We start from the raw sequence: 12221 nt of genomic DNA on the forward strand, positions 1-12221 counted from the left end.
GAAGCTCCCAGAGGGGACCGTGGCTGCTTGAGGGAAGCGGCCTGGGGGAAGGCAGGTGTCCCGCACCCCGCAGGTGAGAAGGCTGGTGCGGGGTGAGTCCGGTCCCCCAGGGCGGGATGACTCTGCGGGCACCAAGCGGAACGCAGCCGCCCGACGGGCGCACCTTAGTCCCTGAGCCCTCAATTTCCAGTGATCGCCATCTCGTCCCTCTTTCCGAGGAGCACCCCCTGCACCCCCAAAGCGCCCCGACTACAGCAGCGCATTCTTTTGGGGCCGGGAAAGCGCGCGCTCAGCCCCTTGGGCCGCCCAGAGCGCATGCTGAAATCCACCCAGAGCTGTTCTGGGTCTCGGAGGAGCTGGGGGAGATCATTCTCCTGACTCCCCTAGGGTTCGCGGAGACTTTAGGGTATGCTGGAACTCTAGGGGGAAGTTGGATCTAAAGTTTCCGAGAGCAGCGGGCACCGGGCTGGCAGGGCGCAGGGCGCGGTGCGGATAGGAGCGCACGGAGCACTAGCGTCTTTGTTCTGCTCCGGGGGCGAGACCTGACCGGGAGGGACCCCTGAGAGCGACATTCCGGACCCAGCGGGGGGCTAGCTCCAACCTCCGATCTCCGAGACCCCCCTTTACCCGTCCTAACCGTCGTCGGGACTCTGCCCCCCCCAAGTTCCTTAGCTTTAGTCCGCTCCATCTCTGCACCCCCTTTTCCATTACTCAAGTTCCCCAGTCCCGCCAGACCCCAAGAATGGGAGAAAAGCTTTACTTTTGGTCCTCCACTCCCCCACCCCAGGGAGGGCGGTTGTCTGCTCTGGAATGTTTTCTTTTTTGCCTTAAAAACGGATCCCCCATTTCTCTTCCAGTAACCCCACCTTTTGGCCTTCCTCCTTTTCAATTTTCATGCTATCTAGCAGGAAAATAAGTGTCGCTCTTAAAAGTCGCTCCCAAAGTCTATGATTGGGCCCTCATGTTGGGAAGAGAAAGTAGGAATGCGGTTTGGGGGTCTGGGTGTGAGGGGACACTCCACTTCTGAAAGTCGGGGAAAGACAGAGAAAGGAACCCTGGAGCAGGGACCCTACTCTTTCTTGCATGGGGAACCCAGGTCTGTTCCAGCCGACGGGGAGGTAAGAAGATGCTTTATTCCCTGGTCAGCTGTGCAGGGGCACTCAGGGATGGGCAAACTGCCCAGTAATTCCGAATCAGAGGGGGTTTTTTTTGGGGGGGGGCGAGGCCAAGGTCGTGAGGTGGCCCCTGACGCCTTGAGGAGCGCGGTTCTGGGGTGAGGGGCAACCTGGCTCTGCGCTGTGCAATGCAGTAGAAGTTTGGAGGCTGAAAGGTGGCATCTAAGTGCGAAGCTTGGAGGTGGCAATGGCTCTGAGGAGCCCCACCCGAGTTGCCAAGAGCTGGTGGCAACAGGTAGCCTAGAAAATGGGGGTGCGGCTGCACCCCAGCAGCCTTGGAGTCTTGCCTTGGAGTCCCCAAGGGCCTTGGTGTCCTGGTGTGGGGCTGGGCTGCGCCACCGGACTGGAGTTTCCCTATACTTTAGAGCCCCCCCTGGGAGTTCGTTGGTGGGTTGGGAACTTAGGGAAACGGGGTGACCTCGAGAGGGAGAGGCGGGGTGAAGAGCCAAAGGCGCGTACCCCACCATTGTTCCATGGGACCCATATTACCTCTCCACTTTTTTGTGTCTTTGGGGCACGAGGAAAAAACCCGACAGAAACTCGCTGTCAAAGTGGCAGTGCCCAGGGACGGCCGGAGAAGTGCGAACAAAGAGGTGCGTCTCCCAGAAACAAAGATTTGGGAGCTCCCCTGTTCCCCCACATCAGCTTGTGGGCGCTGGGGCTGGGGGCGCCCAAGGGTGGAGAGTGGGGCGCAGAGCAAGTGGGGTGTGCGGTCGGTGCGGGAAAGTTTGGAGCGCGCCAGAGATGGATGGGTGGGTGGGAGATGGGGGGGTCCGGGAAGGCGGGGAACACTCAGCAGCCCCTAGGTTCCCGGGCGGGAGATGCGGAGAGAAGGAGGGGCGCGGGGAGGAGAGGGGAGGGGAGGGGAGGGAGAGAGGAAGAAGGGGTGAGAGGGAGAAACCTGCCTCCTGCCGCCTCTTTGTCTGCTCCGCGACTTAGAACAAAAGGGGGAACTCGGATGAACTCTCTCCTCCCCGCTGCCCGGGACGCCAGGGGCATCATCTCCCCTCGCGCGCAACTTTTTGGGGGAGACTTTCCCCCCAGCTGTCAGGGTGCCCCCCGAAAGTGTCCGAGCGCCTCTGGACCAGGGAGAGGTGGCCTGAAAGTGCGCGCAAGTGGGGGAGAAGGTGAGTGGGGAATGTTGTCTTGTTTACCTCGCCTCCCCTCTGCGCACCCCGTTTTTCCCCGCCCTGGGGAGGCCTTAGGAGTCCCCGGAGAAGTTGGGGCTGGTGAGTAGCTGCACCTCTTTCCCCTGCACCCCTCCAGGGCTCTTTTGTTCTTCCGAGAAGTCTCTAAGATTGTTTTATTTCTTGCCTTTTTTTTTTCCTACCCAGAGCTTTTCTGTAGCGGAAGGGGTGGCGAGAAGGGAATATTTGGAGAGGGGGGGACTGGACCCCACTCTCTCTCTCCCAGTTGCGCATGGACTTGTTGAGGAGAGAAATGGAGAAGATGAGGCTCCTTTCCACCCCTGGAGCGACTTTGGTTCCAGATCTGGACGGGTTGGGGGTCTTTATCTTCCCCCACTCTTTTCAGAACTTAACCGCCTGCGAGCGAGCGAGCGAGCGAGCGAGCGGAGCGCAGAGCGCGTTGCGCAGATCCTGGATTCGCCTTGCCCAAAGCTGCAACAATAGAATGGGGAAGAGGTTTGGGTGGTCTGGGTTGGATTTGGTATTCATGGTCCCGGGGCTTCAGGTAGGAGTTTCCAGAGTTTTCTGGGGGAGCCTGAGGGAGGAAGAAAGGGAGGAAGCCACAGGTTCTTGCGGGGCAGATGCTAGAAGGGATGGAGGGATGGGGCCTGGACCGCTGCATTGAACCGGCCATCCACTCTGCCCTACTCAGTTCCGCAGTCCACCCCCGAGTTGCCTGGGTGCTCCCCATCCATCCCCGTGGGTGCCTCCCCAATGATTAGCCCCCTTCCACCCACCCTCAACCTTCCCCGCCCAGGGTGTTGGCTTCGAAGGGGGAACCAGAGCCCTAGAAGCTCTGCAGACCCTCCCCTCCGCCCCCCTGCCTTTTGTGTTTTAACCTTTTGTTTCTCTCAGCCACGCCCGCCCCAAAGAGGGATGGCGGTGGGTGCCTTTGTAGGGGGATCAGAGCGCAGCCCCCCGGGATGGTGAATGGCTAAAGGGAGGATTTCCCTCCCCAACTTTGTTTCCTAAGTGGCTTCTTGGAGGGGGGGGGTTGCTTTCTATCAGAAGTGAAGACTTCTCAACTAGTAAACCTCTTTTCTCTTTTCATGCTCTTTTTCCATGCTGCCACCCCGCCTAGAGTTGTTTTTATGGGGCCCGACATCCCAATAGCCGAAAGACGTTTAGGGACCCAAGTTTGGGTACACGTAGTTGAGAGGGTGCCTTGGAATATTTGGAAGGTGTGGGGCAGACCTTTGGAATTCGGCAGTGCCCGCGGAGGAGGCCTTTATCTTCTGGTATGCTGCATGGGACCCGTCCAAATACCAAGGTAATTTGTCACCAGCTCCACTTTCCTTTAGAGTCCCCACCCTCGGGACCTGGAGGCTGGAGGCGCACACCGGGGATGCATTTCACCTGCCTCTTCCCTCTGACCAGATCAACGGTACAGGCTGTTCACCTTCCCGCAGGACAGGACGCCTCTTTCCAAACTTCTGACCAAGTCATGCGTCAGGCTAAACTTCTTGAAGTTGCGACTTTTTGGAGACCTCTATATCCAGGGCAGCTCACCCATCAGGATTGGAATTTCCAGAGCCCAGGCTGAGGTTGGTCAATGTTGGGTTTGCTGGGAGCCTGCAGAACACCTGGGCAGCTCACCTGAGTCCATTTAAATTATGTTGGTGGCCTTGATCTATCTCCAAGTCATCAGGGAGGAGCCATAGCACCTCTTGGTATGGGTTTTTTTTCTGGAATACCTCTTACTGGATCTCTTCTATTCCTATTGGATCTTCTATTCTTACTGGATCTGTTATTCTTACTGGATCTTATCAACGATATCAGTTTGGAACTACCAATGCAAGAGCCCACTGTGCCCGGGTGAAAAGTTTTTATACTTCATTTGGAGTTACAGTGTAATTTAAACGTTGGGAATTTCCATACCCTTTTTCCTATGTGGATTACTACAACTTCATCCTTGGGACTTTTCCACCTAAAAACAAGGTAAGTTTTCTTTTAAACGTGTCTTTATTATCTTGGAGTTGAAGCTTATGCCAGTAAACAATTGTTGACTTACGTCGAGCGGTCGCATGCTCAGTGGCTGATAAATTTGAATTTTCTAGTTTGGATTGATTTCTTTTTTAAAGTGCGTGTGTATGGCAAGGAGATTCTTTTCATTTTTGGCTGATGATTTGGGGACTTGGGATGACAATGTATTAGTTTTTTACAATGTTTTCTTCAATGTTGGCTTGAACTGTGAATGTGAATTTTCATCTCAGAAGTTTCCTAACAGTGATAAATCTGATAGTTAAATGTCCGAAAGCAGTTACGATTGCTTTTTGCGCATTTCAGTAAAGTTTTCTATCTGAGCAGAACTTGTGTGGTTTTTGTGTTATGATTATCATAGACTTTAAAGGCGGGATGTGAGATCAAACGAAGGTCCTCATTGTACCTAAATTGTGAAGTGTGTGCTACCATGAGCTACATACATTCCTGGCCTCTTTTAACTTTATTTATTTGGTTTTTGGACCACACCCTGTGGTACTCAGGGCTTCCTTTTGGTTTTGCCCTTAGAGATCACTCCTGGTAGTACTTGCTGAGCCATATGAGGTGCCAGGCATTGAACCTGTGTCTTCTGTGTGTGCCAGACAAGTGCCCTACTTGCTGGTACTGTCTCTCCCCCCCCTTTTTTAACTCTTGATACTTTATTTTGGTAAGACAGAATCCAAAGGTGACCATAAATAAAGATATTTCAAATGCTTTGGAGTTCATATAATAAGCACAATAACTTCTATCAGAAAGTAAATTTTGGCTATGTCATTTTAAGCTAATGCAAATTTAATCTATCATATACATCAAGGCTTTATAGTGGTGGCTAGCAATTTCATTTCCTGGGGATGAACCACATGTTTTGCACATGAGAAGCCTGAGTTCAACTCTTGGCATCACCTGGATTCAAGCAGAGCAACGGAACACTGTCCGGTGCAGCCCCCAGACAAGACCAAAATGGAAGGAAAAAAAAAAAAGCAAAAGAATCATATTTCTTTTAGGACTTACAGTTTATTTTCCCTCTTTTCTAGAAGAAAAGTGCCTAAAAGTCCACATAAATCCTGTTGGTAATAGATTAAGTAGTTTTTTGGTAAATTATTTACTTTTCCTGTGTTAGCCAAGGAAAGTGAGCATTCTCTTTGTCTGAGATATATAAATATATGTCATTGAAAAATCGATAAGTTTCAGAAGATAAATATAACTTTGAACATATGTAAGACATTGGATCTGATACTTGGAATGCTTCAAGTTCAAGGTTGCTTTAAAGCCTATGGATGGAGAATGTCATGGATAGGTTGTGATGATGAGAAATGTTAGTTGGGGTCTGGACAAAGAAATCAGTTGGGATTTATAGTGAAAAAATATTAGGATTTGTTTTTTCCTACTTGTACAAACTTGAGACACACTATTTAACTTTTCTGGACTCCCGTTTATTGTCTGTAAAATGAAGCTGAACTGAAAAAAACTTTGGTCTGCGGTTTGCGGAGGCCACTCCTGGTGGTGCTCAGGGAATCACATTTGGTGTCGGGATCAACCCCTCTCTCCTGCATGCAGAGCACATCTTATACCCTATTGTGATAACTCTCAGACATCCCCCCAAGTAGGGTAGTGATCCATTGTTACTGGGGCTCATGTTTAGATCTAGTAGTATTCAGGAAATTGAATTGCTGGGGATCAAACGGGGAAACCCCTTTATATAATCTATAGAGCTCTCTCCTCAGAATCTTAAAATCTTACAACTTTTAAGGTTTTAGTTTGGGGATTCTATAGTTTGGTGATTGCTCCTATCATTAAGGTGCAGGGTCTTTTGTGAAGTTTATTTTTTGTTGTTGAGCGGAGGATGTATATAAATACCTCCGTGTGTACTGATCACTATTCTTGGGTATGCGTGCTTAGGAAAAATGAATTGAGGAAAAAAATATGATTTAAGTTTACTGTAGGCTTTATCATGAAGTCCTGTGTAGAAATGCCAGATTTTCTCATATGCTTACGACAAGAGTTAATTGGCTGGGATATATTTTTGTTGTTTGTTTTATTGGTGGGGACACACCCAGTGGTGCTCATGGTTTACTCCTGGTCTTTGCTGGAGGATCACTCTAGGCAGTGTTCAGGGGACCTTATGTGGTGCCAGCTTCCACTCCCCAGAGTTGGCCACATGCAAGAGAAGTTGCTTACACTTTGTTCTATTAACCTGGCCCCAGTGGCCGAAGTGGTCTTTGTGGTCTTTGGAGATTAGAAAATAAAGTCTTATTTCTCAATAATGTCTTTTAGGGGGGCACTCCCGGTGGTGTGGTGGTGCTCAAGGATTACTCTTGGCTCTGGGTTCAGGAATCGTGTTTGGCATGTATGGGAGACCACATGGGATACTGGGGATTGGTCCTGGGTTGGCCATTGGCTTGGCCAATTGCAAGGCAAACACCCCACCTGTTGTGCTATATCCCTCAGATCATCCACAACAAATGTCTTAAAGTACAAATGTCTGAAGTGCTCACACTTGAATTTGATCTCGTGACCATTTGTGTTGGTCTCAGAGCTTTAGAAGACGTTGGAAGTAAACTGTCATGAGATGCCATGCATCCCTTCATAGGCAAAAAACTCACCAACATACCTGCTCAGGCTCTTTGATTTCCTTGCATCTCAGCTTCCTCTTTTGTATGTGGTGATCAACAATGCTTATTTCCCAGGGAGGTATGACTTATATTTCTAAAAATGCAGGTATGGCATGAAAACTTAGCAGAGCACTGTTTCCACAAACCTATAATAAAAGATACTATTCTTAGCTTCCCCCAAAGAATTAGTCCCGTTTGCATACTTCCAGCTTTCTTTCTTGACCTGTTAGCTAAAAACATTCATTGTGCTACTCAAACAGCATATTTAAACAGAAGTTTTCACATATTTAAATATGCTACTTTCCCAGAACTGTATTCTATCCAATTTATTCAGTTAAGTAATGTACTCCCAAAATACCGATTTAGTCTTACTGATGAAGACTATGGCTTTATTTTGGCATAGGTTGCTTTTCTGTTTCCTTCCTGATGCTTTGTCAGTGGGAATAAAGGCAATTTTCTGAAATTGGTGGACTCAAATTCTTCAGTTTCATTGCTTTTAATGATAGATAGATTTAGAATTTAAAAGTTTTGCCTGCTCTATATTTTGCTAAAACATGAAGTGTTGGTTCGGTGGTTTTTTGATAAGTAACTCAAGAACTATAGCACATTTTTATTAATTTTTACTAATACTAATTTTTAGAGAATGGTTTTTAAGTAAAACAAAAACTGACAATATAAATGATATTTAGAAGAATGAATTTTTATTGTGAATAAGGTTTAAGGTTCTGGATTTTTATTTTCTAGATAGGTAATTTAGCAAGATACACTTTCTTTTTTGATCATTTGGTGTTAGTCTTTTCATTATACTTAGGAAGATGGGACAGTTATATATTGCTTCTTCTCATTTGTATATTTGTTTAGTGGTTTTGGACCACACCCAGTAGTGCTCAGGGCTTACTCCTGGCTCTGATCATGAATCTCTCCTGATTGGCTTGAGGGGCCATATCAGGTGCTGGGAATCAAACTCAAGTAAGCTATGTGCAAGGCAAATGCCCTGTCCTTTGTACTATTGCTCTGTCTGGCATCTTCTGTAAATGAAAAGTAGACAGTTGCCTAGAAATTATAGTGCTAATTAGGAAAAGAAGGAATTGCTTAATATTAAAGTTAAAATGTTCTTAGAGCCAAGCTGTATTCAAAACTGTAGATATTTATTAATCACTGATGCATATCATTAGTAAAGCAAACGACAATGGTATCTGTAACAATAGTGTATAAGATGTATATTTCTTTAAATCCTGTTATATGTTTGTTGTTTCTTAAAATTATAACTGCGGGCCCGGAGAGATAGCACAGCGGTGTTTGCCTTGCAAGCAGCCAATCCAGGACCAAAGGTGGTTGGTTCAAATCCCAGTGTCCCATATGGTCCCCCGTGCCTGCCAGGAGCTATTTCTGAGCAGAGAGCCAGGAGTAACCCCTGAACACTGCTGGGTGTGACCCAAAAACCAAAAAAAAATTATAACTGCATACTTAGTGTAGTATCAATCATTGTTATCTCTTTTGTTTGTTTGATTTTGGGCTATACCCGGTGATGCTCAGAGGTTACTCCTGGCTATGCGTCTGGCTATTACTCCTGGCTTGGGGGACCATATGGAATGCTGTGGGATCGAACTACAGTTTGTCCTAGGCTAGTACTGGCTAGGCAGACACCTTACCCCGTGCACCACCGCTCAGGCCCCCATTGTTATCTTTAGTTGAAAAAATTTTTAAATATGGAACAGTTCATGAATTTGCATGTCATCCTTGTGCAGGGGCCATGCTAATCTTATCTGTATCATTCCAATTTTAGCATATGTGCTGCCAAAGCGAGCATGATTTTTTGTAGTTTTTAAGAAATGTTACTTGTCTTGGTTTAACTTGAATAATTGAAGCCAGAGTGATCTATCAGGGTCCACTTGATAACTCACATAGGAAGAAAAATCTATTTCACTATCTTCTAAAAAATGAATACAAACATCGGAAGCATTTTCTTTTCTTTTTTTTTTTTTTTGGTATTTGGGCCACAGGGGTTACTCCTGGCTATGTGCTCAGAAGTTGCTCCTGGCTTCTTGGGGGACCATATGGGGTGCCAGGGGATCGAACCGCGGTCCGTCCTAGGCTAGCGCAGGCAAGGCAGGCACCTTACCTCCAGCGCCACCGCCCGGCCCCCGCATTTTCTAAGTAGACATATTTAACTTTAAATTTTAAAACCTTGCAGATAGTTACTGGGGCATTTTATTATATTTTTGAGATCTTTTCTTTGCTATGAGGTTTCTCTTTGTTTTTTTCTTTCTTGCAATTCCCAAATTTATTTGAAATTATTTTTCTGGCCTTCAGATTTGCCATTCTTAGTTTTATAGAAGCCAGTCCATGCTAAGAACTTTGGTTATTACGACTCTTCCCATTGCTGAAGATGCAGAAATTCAGAAGCATATGTAATCATGACTTTATGAAGCCCAGATTGTTCAGGACACACACACACACACACAACACACACACACACAGAAAGAAAGAGAGAGAGAGAGAGAGAGAGAGAGAGAGAGAGAGAGAGAGAGAGAGAGAGTACAGGAGTAAAGGCATTTGCTTTACATGTAGTGGATCCCAGTGTGACCTCGGGTCCTACACCAGAAGTGACTGACCTTTGAGCACAGAGCTAGGAGTATTCAGCACTTCTGGATGTAACCCAATTTCGCCCTGTCCCCCAAGAAAAGAACCCAAGCCTACATTGTCCAGCCCTTCTTTCCTCATTCACCCTTTCAGGGACGATTTTCTTAGTATCTTCTATGGTTATAAGTCCATGAAGGTGCAGAAATGAATGAAATAATTGTTTCTGCATCCTTGGGGCTTTAATTAGCCTTAGCAACATGTAGGATCACAAAAAGGTAAAAGGTAGGCACTACCCTTGAGAAGAAGCATCTAGAAAAAAAAAAGGAGGAGTGGTGGGAGCCGGAGGGGCTACTGTATTTAACAGGTCTGTCTGGGCGGACTCATAGAGTAGGGCAGGAATGAGCAATGGTTGGAAAGAAGGGACAGTGAGGTGTGGTACAATAGTGCCTGGAAGAGTCTTGGCACAGAGGATTGACTAGTGCCTGGTCTATTGAGAGACGGCCAGGACAGCAGAGTTACTGAAGTGGAGTGAGCCATGGAGGTTGTGATAGGTCACAAAATCAGAGCAAGTAGGACCCCGGTAAGCAGGTCACGTAGATTTTTAAGAGCCAATCCTGTCTGTGGACGTGGGATTTTACTCTAAAGGGGTTACTACTAGAGGCTCTCCTGCATGACAGAACTAACCCTGGTCCCAGGATGACTGATAGGTGGATTGGTCTCTTACCCCAAGGTGGACAAAAGCAGAACTAAGAAACCATTTAGAAAGTTGTCTCAGGTATCTTGGTGAGAGGCAATGGGTGAGGAGAAGAGAAATGTGGAAGGACAGAAGAGTTAGATTCTGTGTCTTGTTTGGTTGTTCAGATCGGGCAATTCTTACGCCAACTGGAGAGGGAATATGAGAGAGGGGTCAAATCTAATTCTGAGTTGTATTTTGGAGGTTTGAGTACTATTCAGGCGACACCAGCAGCACTCTGGGCTTTCTTTTGGCTCCATGCTCAGCTGTGACCTCTCACTGTGCTGGGGATTTGAATCAAGACTGTGGCTATCACAGCCATATGCAAGCCAGGTACCTTCTGCCCTTACTATCTCTCCAGATCCTGATTCTGGGTAACAGAACACCTGAATAGACTTAATGCCCATGAATGGAGAAAAGATGTGCTTTTGGTTTGTGGTTGCTGGGAGTCCAAGTTTATATGTATTAGCATCTCAGCCAACCAGGTTTGTGGGAAATAAGTTAGTGACACATGGGGCCAGGGAGGTAGCTTTAAGGGCTGGGCATGCTTTGCTTGTAGGAGCCTTGGGTTTAGTTTTTGATATCTCATAGTCCCCTGAGCATGACATGAGCACTATTAGTTACTAAGCAAAAACAAATAAAAATTAATGACATAAATTGGGCCCGGAGAGATAGCACAGCAGTGTTTGCCTTGCAAGAGGCCAATCCAGGACCTAAGGTGGTTGGTTCAAATCCCGGTGTCCCATATGGTCCCCTGTGCCTGCCAGGAGCCATTTCTGAGCAGACAGCCAGGAGTAACCCCTGAGCACCGCCGGGTGTGGCCCAAAAACAAACAAACAAAAAAATTAATGACATAAATAGGTGAGTTGGAAAAACTTAGTTTATTTTTTTTCTCCAGCCCACTGAGCTATCTTTCTAGCCCTTGATGGTATTTAAAGCCAACACACTCAATGAGGTCACATGGGGATAAGAAAGAAAAGAGGTGCTGGCCCTTAAATATTGGGGTGTGCCAGATTTAGAAGTGGGTAAGATAAGAATAATGAGAAATGTCCCCAGATGGAGGGAAGGTGGCATTGAGCTCTGGCAGAAGGAGAGGAGGAAAGATCTTTGGATTTAGACCCTTGAGGGGTACACCTGATTTCATGGGTGGTCTTGGCTAGAGCAGTTTTAGTAACCAGTAAGCAATTATGTCTTTTTCTCATTGGCTTGAGCCATTGCCCACCTGGAAAAGATCTTTATCTGTTGGAACTCAAAGTTGGCACCACTTTATAATTGATCAAATGCTTTCCCACATTATCTTAACGAAGTCTCCTAGCAGCCTGAGAGATGGTGTGATCATATCTATGTTTACGCTACAGAAGTCCAAGAGATGCAAGACAAGTGATTTGTCCAGTTGCCCAGATGTAAAGGTAGAGCTGTCTTTTCACTTTCTGCTCTTGGCTGTTGGTGGAAATAAGAAAAACACATCCCTAGATTGTGTGAAAGAGGCGAGAATAGCTCTCTGTACAAAATAGAGTGAAAATTGGGAGGGATTTAATACTTCCTGAGTCAGAATAGACTCTTGAGTGCATAGATCCGAAGAAGCAGAACCTGGTGAACCACAAAGGGAGGAAAAAGAATCTAACTTAAGAAATTTGATGTGCAAATTCATGGTGAGACCAAACCTGGCATGAGCAGAGGAGTGCATTGTAGATGCTGAAGCCTTTGGACTTCTGCTCAACAGGCAGTGAGTAGAGAGGAGATAAGCTTGGATTGAATGTGAAACTTAGTAATACCTGAATATACGACCATCAACAAAAAAGCATCTTCTTTCTTTCTTTCTTTCTTTCTTTCTTTCTTTCTTTCTTTCTTTCTTTCTTTCTTTCTTTCTTTCTTTCTTTCTTTTCTTTCTTTCTTTCTTTCTTTCTTTCTTTCTTTCTTTCTTTCTGTCTTTCATTCTTTCTGTCCTTCC

General features: G+C 46.5%; 1 non-coding gene across 1 annotated transcript; it reads right to left on the reverse strand.

The window, feature by feature from the left end:
• Positions 1-8657: 8657 nt before the first annotated feature.
• Positions 8658-8764, reverse strand: LOC125996723 (U6 spliceosomal RNA). The gene has a single exon (XR_007491405.1). It is a non-coding gene; the product is annotated as a U6 spliceosomal RNA (small nuclear RNA).
• Between the last annotated feature and the right edge of the window lie 3457 nt (positions 8765-12221).

This window comes from Suncus etruscus, chromosome 18 (assembly GCF_024139225.1).
Source record: "Suncus etruscus isolate mSunEtr1 chromosome 18, mSunEtr1.pri.cur, whole genome shotgun sequence".
Classification (NCBI taxonomy): Eukaryota; Metazoa; Chordata; class Mammalia; order Eulipotyphla; family Soricidae; genus Suncus; species Suncus etruscus.